General features: G+C 39.5%; 1 protein-coding gene across 2 annotated transcripts in view; it reads right to left on the minus strand.

The window, feature by feature from the left end:
• The window catches only part of PRKN (parkin RBR E3 ubiquitin protein ligase), a 1,122,166-nt gene that overhangs the window by 594,088 nt on the left and 510,209 nt on the right, over positions 1 to 17,869 (minus strand). The gene's annotated exons all lie outside the window — the stretch shown is intronic.

Genomic DNA, 17,869 nt, shown 5'->3' on the forward strand with positions numbered 1-17,869 from the left:
AGCATTGTCCATATCTTAATAAAATAGTTTTTCTAAGTTTACTGCAATTTTAAATATGGAAATTTGAATAAAAATATACATGAGAATTACACGAAAAGGGGGCAGTGCTGAATGCATGCTGGGGTACATCCTGTCCCTGCTGTCCCAGGGCCACACACTTGTGTGTATACATGCACATGTATGCACATACTCGAAAGAGCACACACATGGTCACACATATGCTCACACACATATACACAAACATACATGTACATGCACACACACACATTCACACAGTCTCTTCGGAAGCATCGTTTGATATCAGCTGAAACTCTCGATCTGTATTAATACAAGCAGCTAGTGAGGCTGAGACAGTAGAAGTTTAGATGACGAACCTGCTTTTCTGGAAATACTCAGAAGTCAGCAGAGGATAAGTCTATATCTTTAGGGCCGAGGGGGAAACTGAGAACTGAAATAATACTGGGGAAAAGAAGGATAGGAGAGGGGGCAGAGGCAGCCTGTAGCCACAGAATTTCATAAACAGAAGATCCTAAAATATATTGAGAAAATGACCAGCTTAGCTGCTTCTAAACCAAAACCAACACAAAATCCTAAAGTCAAAGTAATTCCTTCAAGGCTCAGAGCATATTTCTAACTTCTTTCTTAGTATATGCGCTGCTGAGGGAAGTACACAGTTCTCACCTCTTATCACTTCGATTCAATAGAGGAATTGCCAAAAGCGTGTTGGGGAACCCAGAGATGGAAAGAGGGTTCAGGGAGGTGATGGTTCACAGAGGACAGCTGGCAGGTATGGTTCACCTGAGACTCTGAGAGACAGCCAGGGAGTGGCCAGTTCTGCTGTAGGTATGACAGGAAGGACAGAGGAGAGACAGACGAGGATCATCAGAGCCTCTGGCACAGGTGGTCTGACAGCCAGTGGCCTGGAGCCAGGTGGGGGAACATTTGGAGAAAGAAGCAATGGATTCGGAGTCATCATTTACACTGCAGGAAGTAAATCAGTCATCATGGGCCAGCCTGAGGACCATTTCATTGCCAGGAATCAGTCCTGAGGAGCTGAGAAAATCTACAGCAGAAACTAGAGGATACATGAAGGTACACAGGCTAGAGCCTCTGTCTGGAGCCTATACATGCTTAGCCTTTTTTCACCATGGTATGAACATACATATGTGCATGCATATCATACACACACAGATATAGACACATACACACAAGGCATACACATGCCACATGTCACAGCACACAGACAACACATGCACAACATGTATGTAAGTACACAGACATGTGGGCATGCATACGTTACACACAACACAATGCTAGGAAGAGACAGAAGACTTGTAGGAGTACGATCCACCTGAGAGAAAATGTCATTCCATAGCTGAATTTGAGCCTTCCGATTGCTAGTGCACAAGCGTCTGCTAAGCCCAGACAAAGTGCAGAAAGGCCGTGGGCTGCTGTTGTTAGGGAGGTGTTTCAGTGTTGGCTCTTGGCTGGTGTTTGGGAATTTGAAAGTCTGAGATGTGGCATCTCCATCCTGTCTCTGATTTGGTTGTTTTCCAGAGCTGCTTACACAATGGATGTGACCCATGCCCAGTACCTCCTGCGCCCCAGGCAGTCTAGAATTCTGCTAATCTCTAGGCAGGAATGTGAGGAGCTCCCACTGGCTATCCTGGGGCTCTGCCCCCTCCCCTTGTGTCTAATTGTCTGTGGACTTTTGCTTCATGCCATTTTGCTGCAGTGAATCTCCGCATTGCCCATTCCACTATTTCCTTCTGGTGAGTCTGCATCTTGAGATAAGCATCAGGACACAGTGTTACACAATTGGTCACGGAGACAATCTTCTCCAGCCACTCAGGGGCTCATCGGTCATACCACAGCAGAAGTGAACAAGTCAGGAGCCTCCTGGCCCAATCAGACCAGTGTTGCATATATATTAAGTTCAAGTCCCAGAAAATGTCTTCACCTTCTTTAATCATTGAAAAGCACAGAAAAGAATGCACTCTTGTAAGTGACTTGGAAATCATGTAATGTTCAAATGGTAGTGTCCATAACTAAAGGCACATGGCACATTTACTGGCACATGGCCATAGGTGGCATGGGTGTTCTCACAGTACATATGTTCTTAGACCCTGTGGCACACAAAGCCCACGTTTACTGTCAGGGCTTTCATGGGAAAAGTCATCTGAATGTCTCCGTAGTGAATGATATTCTATAAGATTATAACAAAAAGTATTCCTCCAATTCTTTAGGGAGCTATATATCTTGGGATCACACAATCTTATGAGCTGGCATGACTGGCTGTCACCGAGATATCAAAGGAGATGTTCCTTTGGGTGAAAGCTTAGAAACGTTCTTCACCTGAACAGTTGGAGAGGCAGCCACTGGAAGCAGTGATTCATCAGTTTGTGGCAATAATAACTAGAGGCTACATTCAAGGAACTGACCTCAGCCATGTCAACCCCACAGAAAAGCATGACTGTCAAACGTTTCAATGTTCCTTTGTATGTTTGTGCAGATGCTCGTGTGCATGTGTGTAGTAGCCAGAGTCAATTTCCCATGTTTCTCGGGAGCCATCAGTCCTATTTTGTGGGACATGGTCTCTTATTGGTCTGGGTCTCACCAGTTTGGCTAGGCTCACCATTGAGCCTCAGGGATTCCAGCATCTCCATGCCCCTCAGATGCCTGGGCTATCAGTGGGCCACTGTGCCTCTGCTTCTCATGGTGCCTAGAGGTCCTCATGCTTGTGTGACAGGCACAAGACAGACATGTTACCTCAGCAGCCCTAACCTAACACATCTGCAGAGCACATCAGAAGAAAAAATGGGCCCAAATAATAAAATCTACAAAGTCTATCCTTTTACAGTTATTTCTAAAAGTCACAGAACTAACCCAAAACTCATCTTTACTAGGTTTTTCAGTGCCTAACCAAGGGGAAAACTGAAGCATTTAGCTTTCAGAGAATCAAGGTGAACTTGGGGGGGGGGGTGTGTGGACACATTGTGTAAACAACACAGCTCCATATAAACACAAGGTCATACCCCAGCCATTACTTTATCATAATCATCATTCTCCTAGATTAGCTGGGAGTTGTCTAATCATCTTTCTCCCTCTAGCTCCTTTGTCTACTAAAATGCATAAATATTTTTCAATGAGAGACTTTTAAAATATTAATATAGTACTAAAATAATTTATGAAACATATCAATATGGATTGGACTAATAATCTTAATATCTTAATCATTATTTCTTCCTAGTAATGTTCGATTTAAGCATTTAGTAGCAGGAAGTGGAAACTAAGAGTTATGAATCTCTCTATGTAGACTGTAGTGTGTTCTTTGTTTATAAAGTCAACTCTATAGATATCAGCAGCTCAGTGCTCAGGGCCAAAAGTCAAATGTCCATCTTCTAAGAATCACAGGATATAAAGTGGGGTTTTGAAAGAATATGCCCATTTATTAAAGTAAAGTATGTCTCTGTTGTTATAAAATGTGTGGGGTTTTCTTTTTGAAGTTTGACTTACAAGAATGACTAGAAACTCATTTCTCGCTCTATCTAGCATTATGCATTAATATCCCTTAAGTTATGAAAGGACAGTTCCAGGTAATAGTTGAACTAGAAAGTGTGCCCACAACAAAGTCACATCCTGGGCCCTTGGCACCAAGTCACAAATGGGATTATTGTTTGCTTTGTTTCCTGAAATATATTTCTTCTCATCAGATAGGACATAGCATCGATGTATTCAAAAATGACCCCTGCATCATCTCACTGCCTCCCATCCCTGTCTGCCTGAAACCTCTTTCTCTTGTGTATGTATAGGACCTGTGGTGTATCTATAACCAAGAGGAAACAGTAAATGTGTTGAAGCATCTGTGGGTCCTTCACTGTTGGCTGTGACTGTCCTTGACTACATAAGAGGAGACTGCATTGTAAGAGACTAGGTGGCTAGTCGCTGCTGGCTTGATGAAGGATCCTTGCCTAGTTGAGGATCTTAGCAAAGGCAGGGACTGTGGGACACTTCCAGCTAATAGGAAGCACATAACTGATACCCTTGTAGTACAGGCCACAGGTAAATCAATTCTGTCAACACTACATTCTGCCCATGCATATTTTGATGCATGCTGAGAGAGGCAAGCCAGCTCACAACCACTACGAATAAAACTTAAGTATATTCACATTTAACTCTCTCTGTGTACATGTTTTTATTATGGTCAAAAATGAAGCTGGTGTTGAGTCCCATTTGAGGCATATATAGTACATGTAACAGTGATTTTAATTCACATTCTCACTCTTTATGTACACCCATGTGTGTGCATGTGTGTGTGTGTGTGTGTGTGTGTGTGTTCGATTATAGTTACTTCATATCTTGTTTATATTTGATACAGGCATTTCAAATATTATATATTTGAATGAGTTTCCTTATTTTATTTGAACCACCTTTTCTAGCACTCCACGGAATCTATAAGAAAGAGCTCTGAGCTTCAGCCGGATGATCTGGGTACACATTAGGGTGACTTCACATCAATTTCTCAAAGAAACCCTGACTCTGAACCCAGTACCAATCTGGCCCTCCTACTCATTTTGAGTTGTGTCTTTATGCAAGGGCACGCATCTTCTCCATTCACCTGCCCTTCTCCAGAACAGCGATCTTACTTTATCACATGGAATATTTGATCCCATGTCCTTATTGTAAAATATATTCACATGGTAATGATGTCTCATGATAAAACAACTTCTAAAACCAAGAAACAAAGCGTTACTCTTCAAGAAGACAAATAGGTCTCAACAGGTACCTGCTACATGCATTCTTGAGGACACATGGTGGTGGCGGCAGTTGACCTAAACTTGTGGAAGAGTTTTGTCTTCAACTGAGCTTAGAAGAATGATGTGCAATCAGACTGGAAAGGGGGAGTTTTGTGAGGTGGAAAGGATTCTGAGCAGGACGAACAATAAATACTGAAACCATAGATGCACTGTAGGGATATATCATACCTTCTGCAGAATTTCTCATGCATTCGTCATTAGCTCACAAACAGTTGGTTATTTATACACAATTTCCTAAACATGCTAATCTATCCCACGGTTACTCAAAGAACAGTTCTGTAGAACTAGATATTTGGACATCTTTCACAGCTGAGTCAGAATGCCTATGTTTTTAATCAAATTGCCAAGTAAAGATGTATGCTTCTTAAAAGTGAGGCAGGAATAACACTGGTACCCTGGTCATGAGGCAGAAGTGCCCAGATTACTGCTCCACACATAGTATGTAGTACATATGCATTAGAGGATTCTATGACTAAACACCCAACATGGTCCCATCATCCCAACAAAGTTCTGAAACTCCAAACTCATAAATGCTTCCCTCAGCTAAGGCTAGTGATTTTCACATTGTTATGGTCACTACTGTTTTGCTACTAGTAAAATATAGTGAATAGAGTTCATGGTCAACTAAGACAATGAATGAGCTAAGTGGTGTGAGACCCCTTTGACTAGTAACACATATCGTCTGTGAAGTGAGTGGAGTCACACATTTATCTAACTGTACACAATCAGAAATCCAGTGTCACTTTCAGGTAGAAAGATACATGGCAGTCAATGATGCAGCTGTTCACCTAGTGCCATTTCCCTGAGAATACATGTATATCTGTGGTGACTAGCAGAAGCTGCTGTGTATTTTAATTATGGCTTAAATGGAACACCTTATCTGACTTTGGACAGTCCACTAAAGAACTAGAATAGCTTTATATAGAATAGCTTTATAAGACATAATTTGATATAACTTACTAAGATATAGCTTCTCATACTATGTTGTATTTCTTACATCAAAAGTCAAGTATCTTCAGGGGCTGGAGGGATGGCTGAGTGGTTAGGATCACTGTCTGCTCATGCCAAAGACAAGGGTTTGACTCCCAGAATCCACAATGTGGATGTTCCAGGGGTCCCACTGCCTTATTCTGACCACCACAGGGACCAATTAAACATATGATAAACAGACACACATGCAAAACAAAACACTCATACAATAAAAGTAAAAAGAGAAAGATACAATTAAAAATTGTCGAGTGTCTCCAAGCAAATGCTTAAGACATACATTTCCCCTGCAGAGGAATTATAGGGGACAATAGTTTTTAAGTGTTCATTGTTGTATATGAATAGAGTCCTGGTCAGGCTGAGCATTCTGCTGAGTTTTAACATTATGAGTCAATGTCACTGTTTTCTAAGTTCCCAAGGTGTGACTATGGATAATGCATGACATGCTAAACACTGTTTATTCCTTTATAATTCCCAGATACCAAACTCCCCCTGGCCTAGAAGATGCCTTCAGTTAGATCCCTAAGTGAGGACAGTTCTGCTGAAGGCACATCCCAGGGATGGTAAGGCTTCCATGGCAGTGATTGCTTTTCTGCCCTGTTGCGTTGACTTTAAACAATGAAGACAAACAAGGACTTACAGAGACAGACATCAGCATTTATGCATTTTTCACAGGCCTACTTTAGGATAACCACATGATCATCTGTTCAAGTTCTCCACCAAAAATAATCTGGCTGCTGTGGAGAGGAAATTCCTCAAAGCTCAGACCAGAGGTGGTTTAAGTCAGCATAATATCTCTAGCCATTGTGACTGTATATAAGGAATACTTACATTCAGATCCATCCTCACCCCAGCTGGCTTGGCAGTGGACTGGTTTCTGCTTATTAAGTGAGATAAGAAATCTAGATTTCTACAGATTGGGCAGATGCCATCATTATATAAGTGTTATTGTTTGATTTTCAAAAACTGAGATATGTCCCAGGCTACTTTGGATCCCTGACTCAAAAGGCTCAAGTTTGAGTTATAGCTTGATCATCTACTTTTGCTTTTCTAGAAAGGGAAAGGAAGAAATAACATAGCAGATGGTTGAGATCATAAAAAAGATTATGCTATATTCAATTTTCTGTTGCTTCAACATTATCTACTGTCCATGAGTATACTTTAGTCTGGGGACAGTGTTTTTGGCCACTGGCTGGAAGCTAGACATCTTGTAGTGGTGGAGGCAACAGCTTAGGAAGGCCTTGAAGGGCTTCAGTGGGCAGCTGCCTAGAGAAGGACTTGGCAGAGGCTGTGAGGAAGATTACTTGTCAAAAATGGAAGGAGTGATGAAACAAAAACAGTGAGCACACAGGCAGTGAACACACAGGAAGTGAGCACACAGTCAGTGAGCACACAGTCAGTGAGCACACAGTCAGTGAGCACACAGTCAGTGAGCACACAGTCAGTGAGCACACAGGTAATGTATAGCCTGCCTGCTCATTTCTAATGACACCATATACTTACACAGAACATTTAATCCATACTTTCAAGGGTGTGAATTCAAATCCTTGATGAGTTTTAGGTCACTCAGGGACCTGGTATTGAAGAAAATATTTGGTTGTACCTGATAGAAGATGCCTAGAGTTGCCCTCTGGCCTCCATACACATTTACACACACACACACACACACACACACACACACACACACACACACACACACCTGCTCGTACTACCATCCCTACAAAGAATAAGCCAACAGATAATGCACTGGAAATAAGTATTTAAGTATTCCTAGCACCACCTACTGTGTGAGTGTGTCTGGTTTGCTGGCATTGGAAGATGGAGAGGTTACCATTAAGTAGAAAGAGTAGCACTGATAAGCAAATTACATATTTTCAACTCAGGGAGAATAAGGGCACAGTGGGAGCCAGTAAACTTGAAATGTGACCTTCCTTCATCTTCACATGGAATCACAGAGCCAGGTCTGCCGCAGCCTTCCATTTGAACATCAGAGGATGGTCCACTGGGAGTCAAGAGACCTGACAGCTGATGGATGACCTGACAGTCCTGAGGGTAGAGAAGAATTAGCATAACATCCCAAGAGCTGAGCCCTGAAGTCTTTGCAGAGGCAGAAATAGCTGTTCACAGCCCAGTAACCCCAGACAGCATCGTTTGATCAGGACAAGGTCAAGTAAAGGATACAAGGGGACGTAGACCAGAAGTTTAAGGGCTAAGGAAACAGCAATCTGGCTCAAAGTGCAAGAGACACATTCAGCAATAATGAAATTTCCCATTTTTCACCCTGGAAGTGAGTTCTTACTCTCTAAACCTTGTCCTCTAAACACCTGGTAGATCTGGAGCCTCTTCTCTAGACCTAACCTAGTGCCTTATCTGCACGGATACAGCCCTTGCTGACTGGTTCTCACAGCGACTCTCTCAAAAAGGTGTACATGAAAAGGCATAATTCTAGACAGAAAAAGGAACCTGACCATTTCTTCCTTCAGATCCTGCAGTAGCTCCATCAATCTCAGGGCCAGGTGTACTCTGGATCCAACTTGGGCTCAGAACTCCCTCTCTTACCTGACAGCTACCCTCCATGACTCTTGGCCCATTTCTTTGGTGCCTAATGCACGTAAATCCACAAACCTCATCAGGGAAAATGTAACAACTGTAGTAATATGCTAATATTGCTGGACCATTCTCCACTCAGGGAATCCTTTGACTTGCCAGTGTGCAGGAAGTATTAAATGACATCGCCATGGTTACAGGGGCAGAAAACTGGTGTGAAAAATCTGCTCACAGGAAAAACACACCCTCATGCCTTCTACCGCATATTGCTGGCTTACTCTGTTACTCCCTATTGTGAGTGCATAAATCCCAACGTCCAAGTTGTCACTGTTGACTCTACCGCTTGAGCTTCCAGGCAGGAGCATTCCAGTGCAGCTCCCTTACCCCTAGCTGTCCGAGTTGATGGAACAGAGGTGCCTGACCTCAGATGAAGGTGCAGAATAGTGGCTGCCATCTCCTGAGTCCAAGATTCATTACTTTGTACAAGTTGTTTCAGGTTTAAAGTGCTCGAGTCAGCAGATGCTGGTGAGGATGCGGAGAAACAGGAACACTCCTCCACTGTTGGTGGGGTTGCAAGCTGGTACAACCAATCTAGAAATCAGTCTGGAGGTTTCTCAGAAAATTGGACATAGTACTACCTGAATACCCAGTTATTCCACTTCTGGGCATATACCCCAGAGAAGCTCCAACATACAATAAGGACACATGCTCCACCATGTTCATAGCAGCCTTATTTATAACAGCCAGAAGTTGGAAAGAACCCAGATGTCCTTTAGTAGATGAATGGATACAGAAATTGTGGTATATTTACACAATGGAGTACTACTCAGCTATTAGAAACAATGACTTTACGGAATTTTTAGGCAAATGGATGGTTCTAGAGAATATCATCCTGAGTGAGGTAACCCAGTCACAAAAGAACAGACATAATATGCAGTCACTGATAAATGAATACCAGCCCCCAGAAAGCTTTGAATATCCAAGAAACATCTCACAGACCATATGAAGCTCAAAAAAAAAAAAAAAAAAAAAAAAAAAAGGCCAAAAAGTGGAAGCCTCAGTCCCTCTTAGAAAAAAAAAGTGTTTAGCACCCTCTCAGAGTGTGGTACACATAGACCTTAAATCAATAATTCAAGAGATAAGAATGTATCCTTGTGGCAATTCTTGGTATTTAAACACTATGCTTAATCTTTACACATCAAGAAAACTGTGACTATTTCCATGTTATGTTTTGTTTTATATGTACTTTATGTTCACTGTAACTAGTAAGATTTCAATGCATACTATCAAACCTTTAAAAAATCAAGTACTGACAAAAATATATTCATATAGTCTTATGTAAAAAAAGGAGGCTGCTTTAAACGACTGTAGTATAAGACAACCACAAAAAAAATCTGAAGTCTACATGAAGAAGCTAGGAAAAAAGTAAGCAGAAACAATAAAGATCAAACAAACAAACAAAAAAAAAGAAATAAACAAACTAGAAAATATCAACCAGAGGAGAGTCTTCCCAAAGCCATAGCCTCACTTGGAAGCTATTCCCAAGCAGGGCTTGTCTGGCCTCAAGGACAGAGGATGCACCTAACCTGGCAGAGATGATGTGTCAGGGTAGGGGGATATCAGGGGCTCCAAGCTCTCAGAGGACAAGAAAATGGGGATGGGAGAAGTGTCTCTGGGAGGGGAAAATGTGAGGGGGCAGCGTTTGATGTAAATTAATTAATTAATTAATTTAAAAAATGAAAGAAGTTCTGTAAGAATCAACAAATTTGGTAAATTTTAAAGCAATAACATTACTACAGGTTCCACAAATAACAAAAAAGCAGTCAGGAGGTATGAACAACTACATGCCAATAATTGCAACAATGTAAATGAAATCTATGCCTTGAAAGACACAACATTTAAGAATGGAGGTCAGAGGAAATAGGGAAGAAAGTACTTCTGTTTAGAGCATTGAAGTGTCAAATAAAATCTTCCAAGGAGGGCTGCAGAGATGGCTCAGCGTTAAGAGCACTAATCGCTCTTCCAGGGGTCCTGAGTTCAATTCCCAGCAACCACATGGTGACTCACAACCATCTGTAATAAGATCTGATGCCCTTTTCTGGTATGTCTGAAGAGAGCTGCACTGTACTCACATATATTAAATAAATCTTTAAAAAAATAAAGTGTTCAAGTTTCCCTAACTGTAAAATAGGAACTCATATTAGCTCTAGGTATATCACAAGGATTTTTAAAAAAATATTTCTGAGGATAAAACAAAGCATATGAAAAGTGTTTCTCTACCTCTGTAACACTGAATTATTATGAACTAATATGAAATAATATTTCCTTATATTGAGTCATGACAAAAGGATCTTGAATAAAATCTGTACTGTTAGAGTTGTGTGTAGTGTTTTAAATTGGAGGTTTGGGTACCACAAAGAAATAATAATTTTCTTTCAGATCAACTTACATATATCTTTATAGAATACTATACTAGTGTGTTGCAATGCAGTGTTAAATAGCTACACATTGTTGCCCTCCACAAACCAACTTGTCTTTTTAGGAATTAAAGTAATCTGCTTGCTGTTCCATTAACTTGTGGCCAAGCCACTGTCCAGAGAGGTATAGAGGATACTCAGGGACTTCTGATTCTGATACACACTGCTTAAAGTGTCCAGAACACACACATCTCCTACATATTCACTGGAGCTCTTTGAAGAATGGGGTGAGAAATCTTCACATTTCTGAGATTTCTGTGAAGAATATATGTTGGCTAAAGTCAACCTCAGCCTAGGAAATTCTAAACACTTTGTAAAATTTTGGAGAATTAAAATTAGATGTGAAGCCCATATAAATGCCAATGACATACATTATGCCCATCTAGACTTTAGATAAAAGCTGTCAGAGTTGTGAATCCAAGACAGAAGCAAGGATTCAGATTGCTTCCCACAAGGTATGAAGTTTTTCTCAGCACAAAAAACTGCTAGAATCTGACTATAGTTGGGAGCCATGTGTCTGAAGTGATCTAAGAGATAACCAGAGGCCAGCCAGCATAGACCAGGTATCATTTCTGTGAGTCCGGCCTTTTGTTACTATATCAATACCCAGGAGACTAAAGGCTTGGGATTTCAGTCCATGGCTACTTGACTCCACATTTTGAGGCCTGTGGAGAAGCAAAGCATCATGGGGAAGTGCATGCTAGAGCAGTACTTCTCACCTCATGGCCACTGTTGCAGAGGGAGTGACAGTGACAAGATAGTCTTCAGAGACACAGTCCTAGAGAACTAAAACTTTAACCATGACCCACTGTCTTCCAGTAATATCACTGAATTATGGATCTATTGGCCTGATGTCAGGGCCTTAATATCTAATCAACTGTTAATAGTTGGGTTGGTTACCCTGGGACCAAGCATTTGTTTCATGAGCCTCTTGGAGGCTAAATATAACATTATTATTTGGCATTATTTGGGTATTAAAAGCTGAGCTTACATGAATCTTCAAATAAATGATAATATATACATTTATGAATGTCAAATGATAAATTCATTAGTCAGCTGCAGTAGCTATAATACCTGAAATAATTCTAGGTTAGCTGCGATTGGCTTTTTGTTTTTTTAACAAAAATTTACTGTGTGTGTGTGTGTGTGTGCATGGTCAGTGTGGGTACTTGTAGAGGTCAGAAGATGTCAGGTCACTTGAAGCTAGAGTTACAAGAAGTTGTGAGCTGACTGTAAAGGGTGCCAGAAACTGAATTTGGTCCTCTGGAAGATCAGTAAGTTCTCTTATCCATTGAACCATTTCTCCAGCTCTCTTGGTTAAGTTTTTACAATCCCCAATCTATATTAGTGCTGTGTTCCATGAATGTGTATTTTAATCATCTTTTCTTTACTCTGTTGCTGCATATATTTTATATCTAGAACCGGTAACACTTTCCTGAAGAACATATAAGAAACACATAAAAAACTTTCAGTTGTAAGGTAGAAAAGAGTTCCTCAGTGATGATATGGAATGTCATTGAGAATTATTCCCATTAGCCTGAACTCACTTAAGGTGGAAGACAAGTTTTCTAACTAATACAGACAGCAACTCAGAATGAAATATCACCCAGGTTGGTACAAATAGAATTGTGCCCATCAGATAGCACCACAGACACAGAAACCCACACATAGAGACATATAAACACAGATACACAAACATACACACAAATATACAAACACACAAAGGCACACACGCATATACACATGGTCCTCACTGAGTAGAAATTGGCACACAAATGCAGTGTATAAAACCTAGTGTCACATAGGAAGGAGGACATAGAAACACCAAAAGGAAGAAGTTGATTAAGTATCCTGGGCCTGCCAGCAAATATCTTCAATAAAATTATAGAAGAAAATGTCCCTAACCAAAAGAAGAAAATGACCATGAACATACAAGAAGCCTACAGAACTCCAAATAGATTGAACAGAAAAAAAATCCTCCTGACAGATATTAGTCAAAACATCAAATGTTCAAAAGAAAGAAAGTATAATAAAGGCAATAAGCAAAAAAGAGCAAGTAACATAAACAGGCAGGCTGATCAGAATTACACCATACTTCTCAACAGAGACTGTGAAAGCTAGAGGATCCTGAACAGACATCACACAGACCCCAGGATAACACAAATGCTAGCCCAGGTTACTATATCCAGAAAAACTCTCAATTACTATAGATGAAAAAATCAAGATATTTTAGGACAAAACTAAATTTAAACAATATCTGTCCAAAAATTCAGCTCTATAAATTATAATCAATGGTAAACTCCCAGAGGAGGGAAACTACACACTAGGAAAAGTAAGAAAACAATCTTGTTGCAACAAAACCAAAAGAAGAAAAGCACACAAACATAATTCTACCTCTAACAACAAAAAATAACAGGTAACAACAGTCACTATTCCATAATATCTCTAAACATCAGTAGATTCAATTCCCTAATAGAAAGATATGTAAACAGGATCTAGCATTTTGCTGTACACAGGAAACTCATCTCAGCGACAAAGACAGACACTACCTCAAAGTAAAGGCTAGAAAAAAAAAAACTTTCCAAGCAAATGGTCCCATGAAACAAGCAGGAGTAGTCATTCTAATATCAAATAAAATGGATTTTCAACCAAAAGTTATCAAAAAAATATTTTACTCATAAAAAGAAAATCTATCAAAATGAACTCTAAATACTGAACATCTATTCTCTAAATACAAGGGCACCCACATTCAAAAAAAAAAAAAAAAAACTCTACTAAAGCTTAAAGTAGGTATTACACCACACACAATAATAGTGGGAGACTTCAAGAAACAGAAATTATGAACCAAATAGATTTAACAGACATTTATAGACCATTTCATTCTAAAACATAAAAATATACATTCTTCTCAGCACCTTTTGGTACCTTCTCCAAAAGTGATCACATAGTCAGTCACAAAACAGGCCTCGACAGATACAAGAGGACCGAAATAATCCCATGCATCCTAACAGATCACCATAGACTAAGGCTGGTCTTCAATAACAATAAAAATAACAAAAAGGCCAAACACACATGGAAGATCAACAACACTTTACTATATGTTGACTTTGTCAATGAAGAAATAAAAACCATCAAAGACTTTTTAGAATTTAACGAAAATGAAGGCAAGCATACCCAAACTTATGGGATACAATGAAAGCAATACTAAGAGGAAAACTCATAGCTCTGGGTGCCAAAAAATAAGACAAAAAACAAAATGAACAAAAAATAAAAACGGGAGAGAGCATACAGTAACAGCTTGACAGCACACCTGAAAGCTCTAGGGGAAGAAAAGAAGCAGATACACTGAAATACTCCTAAGAGGAGTAGACGGTACTAAATAATCAAATTCAAAGCTAAAATCAACCAAGTATAGACAAAAAGAAATGTACAAAAAAAAAAAAAAATCAACAAAACCAGGAGCTGGTTGGTTGAGAAAATTAACAAGATTGATAAACCATTAGCCAGACTAAGCAGAGGGTGCAGAAAGAATATCCAAATTAACAAAATCAGAAATGATAGGGGAGATATAACAACAGAAACTGAGAAAATTCAAGAAATCATAATATCCTACTATAAAAGCCTATACTCAACAAAACTGGAAAATCTAGAGGAAATGGATAATTTTCTAGACAGATACATCAGGAATAGACAAACCATCTAAATAGTCTCAAAACCCTGAAAGAAATGGAAGGAGTCATCAAAAGCCTCCCAACCAAAAAAAAAAAAAAAAAAAAGCCCAGGACCAGATGGGTTTATTGCAGATTCTATCAGACCTTCATAGATGACCTAATACCAACACTCTCCAAACTATTTCACAGAATAGAAACAGAGAGAACACTACCCAACTCATTCTTTAAAGCCACAATTATGCCCAAACCTATACCACACAAAGACGCTACTAAGAAAGAGAACTTCAGACCAATTTCCCTCACGAACATCCATGAAAAATACTCAATAAAACTCTTCCAAACCAAATCCAAGAACACATCAAAATGATCATTCTCCATGATCAAGTAGGCTTCATTCCAGGGATGCAGGGATGGTTCAATATACAGAAATCCATCAACGTAATCCACCATATAAACAAACTCAAAGAAAAAAAAACACATGGTCATCTCACTAGATGCTGAGGAAGCATTTGACAAAATTCAACACCCCTTCATGTTAAAAGTCTTGGAAAGATCAGGAATTAAAGGCCCAAACCTAACATAATAAAAGCAATATACAGCAAACCAATAGCCAACATCAAACTAAATGGTAGGAAACTTGGAGCAATCCCCCTAAAATCATGGACGAGACCAGGCTGCCCACTATCCCCCTACCTATTCAACATAGTACTGGAAGTCCTGGCCGGAGCAATTAAACAATGAAGTCAAAGGAATACAAGTTGGAAAGGAAGAAGTAAAAAAAAAAAAAAAAAAAAAAAACAAAACAAAAAAAAAAAAAAAAAAAAAACCAAAAACCAAAAACAAAAACAAAAAACCACTATTTATAGATGATATGATAGTATACTTAAGTGACCCCAAAAATTCCACAATAGAACAGCTGATAAACAATTTTAGGAACGTGTCTGCATATAAAATTAACTCAAACAAATCAGTAGCCTTCCTCTACTAAAAGGACAAACAGGTTGAGAAAAAAATTACGGAATAAACACTCTTCAAAATAGTCACAAATGATATAAAATAGTTTGGTGTGACCCTATCCAAGCAGGTGAGAGATCTGTATGACAAACTTCAAGATTCTGAAAAGAAAAATTTGAAAAAGATCTCAGAAAGTGGAAAGATCTCCCAAGCTCATGGATTAGAAGAATCAACATAGTAAAAATGGCCATCTTGCCAAATGCAATGTACAGATTCAATGCAATTCCCATCAAAATCCCAATGCAATTATTTATAGAGTCAGAAAGAAAGAACAATTTGAAAATTCATTTGAAATAACAAAAAACCCAGAATAGCAAAAACTATTCTCAACAATAAAAGAAGTTTTGGGGGAAATCACCCTCCCTGCCCTGAAGCTGTATTATGGATCAATTGTGATAAAACTGCATAGAATTGGTACCGAGACAGGCAGGTAGATCAATGGAATAAAATTGAATACCCAGAAATGAACCCAGACACCTATGGTCACTTGATCTTTGACAAAAGAGCTAGAAACATTCAATGGAAAAAAAGCATTTTCAAAAAATGGTGCTGGTTCAACGGGCAGTCAGCATGTAGAAGAATACAAGTTGACCGATTCTAATCTCCTTGTGCAAATCTCAAGTTCAAGTGGATCAAAAACCTCAACACAATACCAGGCACACTGAAACTAGTAGAAAATAAAGTGGGGAAAGCTTAGAACACAGAGGCACAGGGGAAAATTTCCTGAACAGAACACCAATGACTTATTTTCTAATATCAAGAATTGACAAATAGGACCTCATAAAATTGCAGAGCTTCTGTGAGGCAAGGGACACTGTCATAAGGACAAAATGGCAACCAACAGATTGGGAAAAGATTTCTTCCAGTTCTGCATGATCAAGGGCTAATATCCAATATATACAAAGAACTCAAGAAGTTAGACACCAGAAAATCAAATAATCCTATTAAAAAATGGGGTATAGAGCCAAACAATGAATTCTCAACTGAAGAATACTGAATTACTGAGAATCACCTAAAGAAATGTTCAACATTCCTTGTCATTAGGGAAATGCAAATTAAAACAACCTTGAGATTCCACCTCACACAAGTCAGAATGGATAAGATCAAAAACTCAGGTGACAGCAGATGTTAGCGAGTATGTGGAGAAAGAGGAACACTCCACCATTGTTAGTGGTACTGTAAGCTGGTACAACCACTCTGGAAATCAGTTTAGAGGTTCCTCAATAAATTGGACATAGTACTAACTGAGGACCCAGCTATTCCAGTCCTGGGCATATACCCAAAATATGCTCCAAAATATAACAAGAACACATGCTCTGCTATGTTCATAGCAGCCTTATTTATAATAGCCAGAATCTGGAAATAACCTAGATGTCCTTCAACAGAGAACTGGATACAGATACTGTGGTACATATACACAATGGAGTACTACTCAGCTATTAGAAACAATGACTTTATGAAATTCTTAGGCAAATGAAAGAAACTAGAAAATATTCTGAGTGAGGTAATCCAGTCACAAATGAAGATACATGCTATGTACTCAGTTTTAAGCAAATACTTTCCCAAAAGCTCAGAATACCCAAGAAACAATTAGTAGACCTTATGAAGCTCAAAAAGAATGACCAAAAATGTGGATGTCTCAGTCCTTTTTAGAAGGGAAATAAAAATACTCATGGGAGGAAATACCGGGACAAATAGTGAAGCAGGGACTAAAGAAAAGGTCATCTAGAGACTGCCTCACCTAGGGATCCATCCCATATGCAGACACCAACCCAGTCAGTATTGCTGATGCCAAGAAATGCTTACTGGTAGGAGCCTTATATGGACATCTCAGAGGCTCTGCCAGAGGCATACTGATACAGATGAGGATGCTTACAGATAACCATCAGACGGAACATGGAGATCCCAATGAAGGAGTTAGAGAAAGGACTGAAGGATCTGACAGGGTTTGAAACCCCAAGGGAAGAACATTATCAATGAACCAAACCTTCCACTGCTCCCAGTGAATAAAAAGCCAACCAATGAGTACACATGGAAAGACCTGTGACTCCAGTTCCATATGTTGCAACTGATAGCATTCTCTGACATCAGTGGGAGGAGAGAACTTTGGTCTAATGAAAGCTTGTTTTCCCAGTGTAGGGGAATGCTAAGGTGCTCATGTGGGAGAGGGTGGTTGAGAGAAAGAGCACCTTCATGGAAGCAAGGAGAATGTGGGGGATGGGAGTGGGAAAAAGGGGATTACATTTGAAATGTAAATACAGAGAATGTACAATAAAAAGGGAAAAATTTATCCTGGGCCTGAGATAAGAAGATAGAAGAGCCTTTTAAATAAGTGACCCTCATTACAGAAACTGAT

This window comes from Micromys minutus, assembly GCF_963924665.1.
Source record: "Micromys minutus genome assembly, chromosome: 30".
NCBI lineage: Eukaryota > Metazoa > Chordata > Mammalia > Rodentia > Muridae > Micromys > Micromys minutus.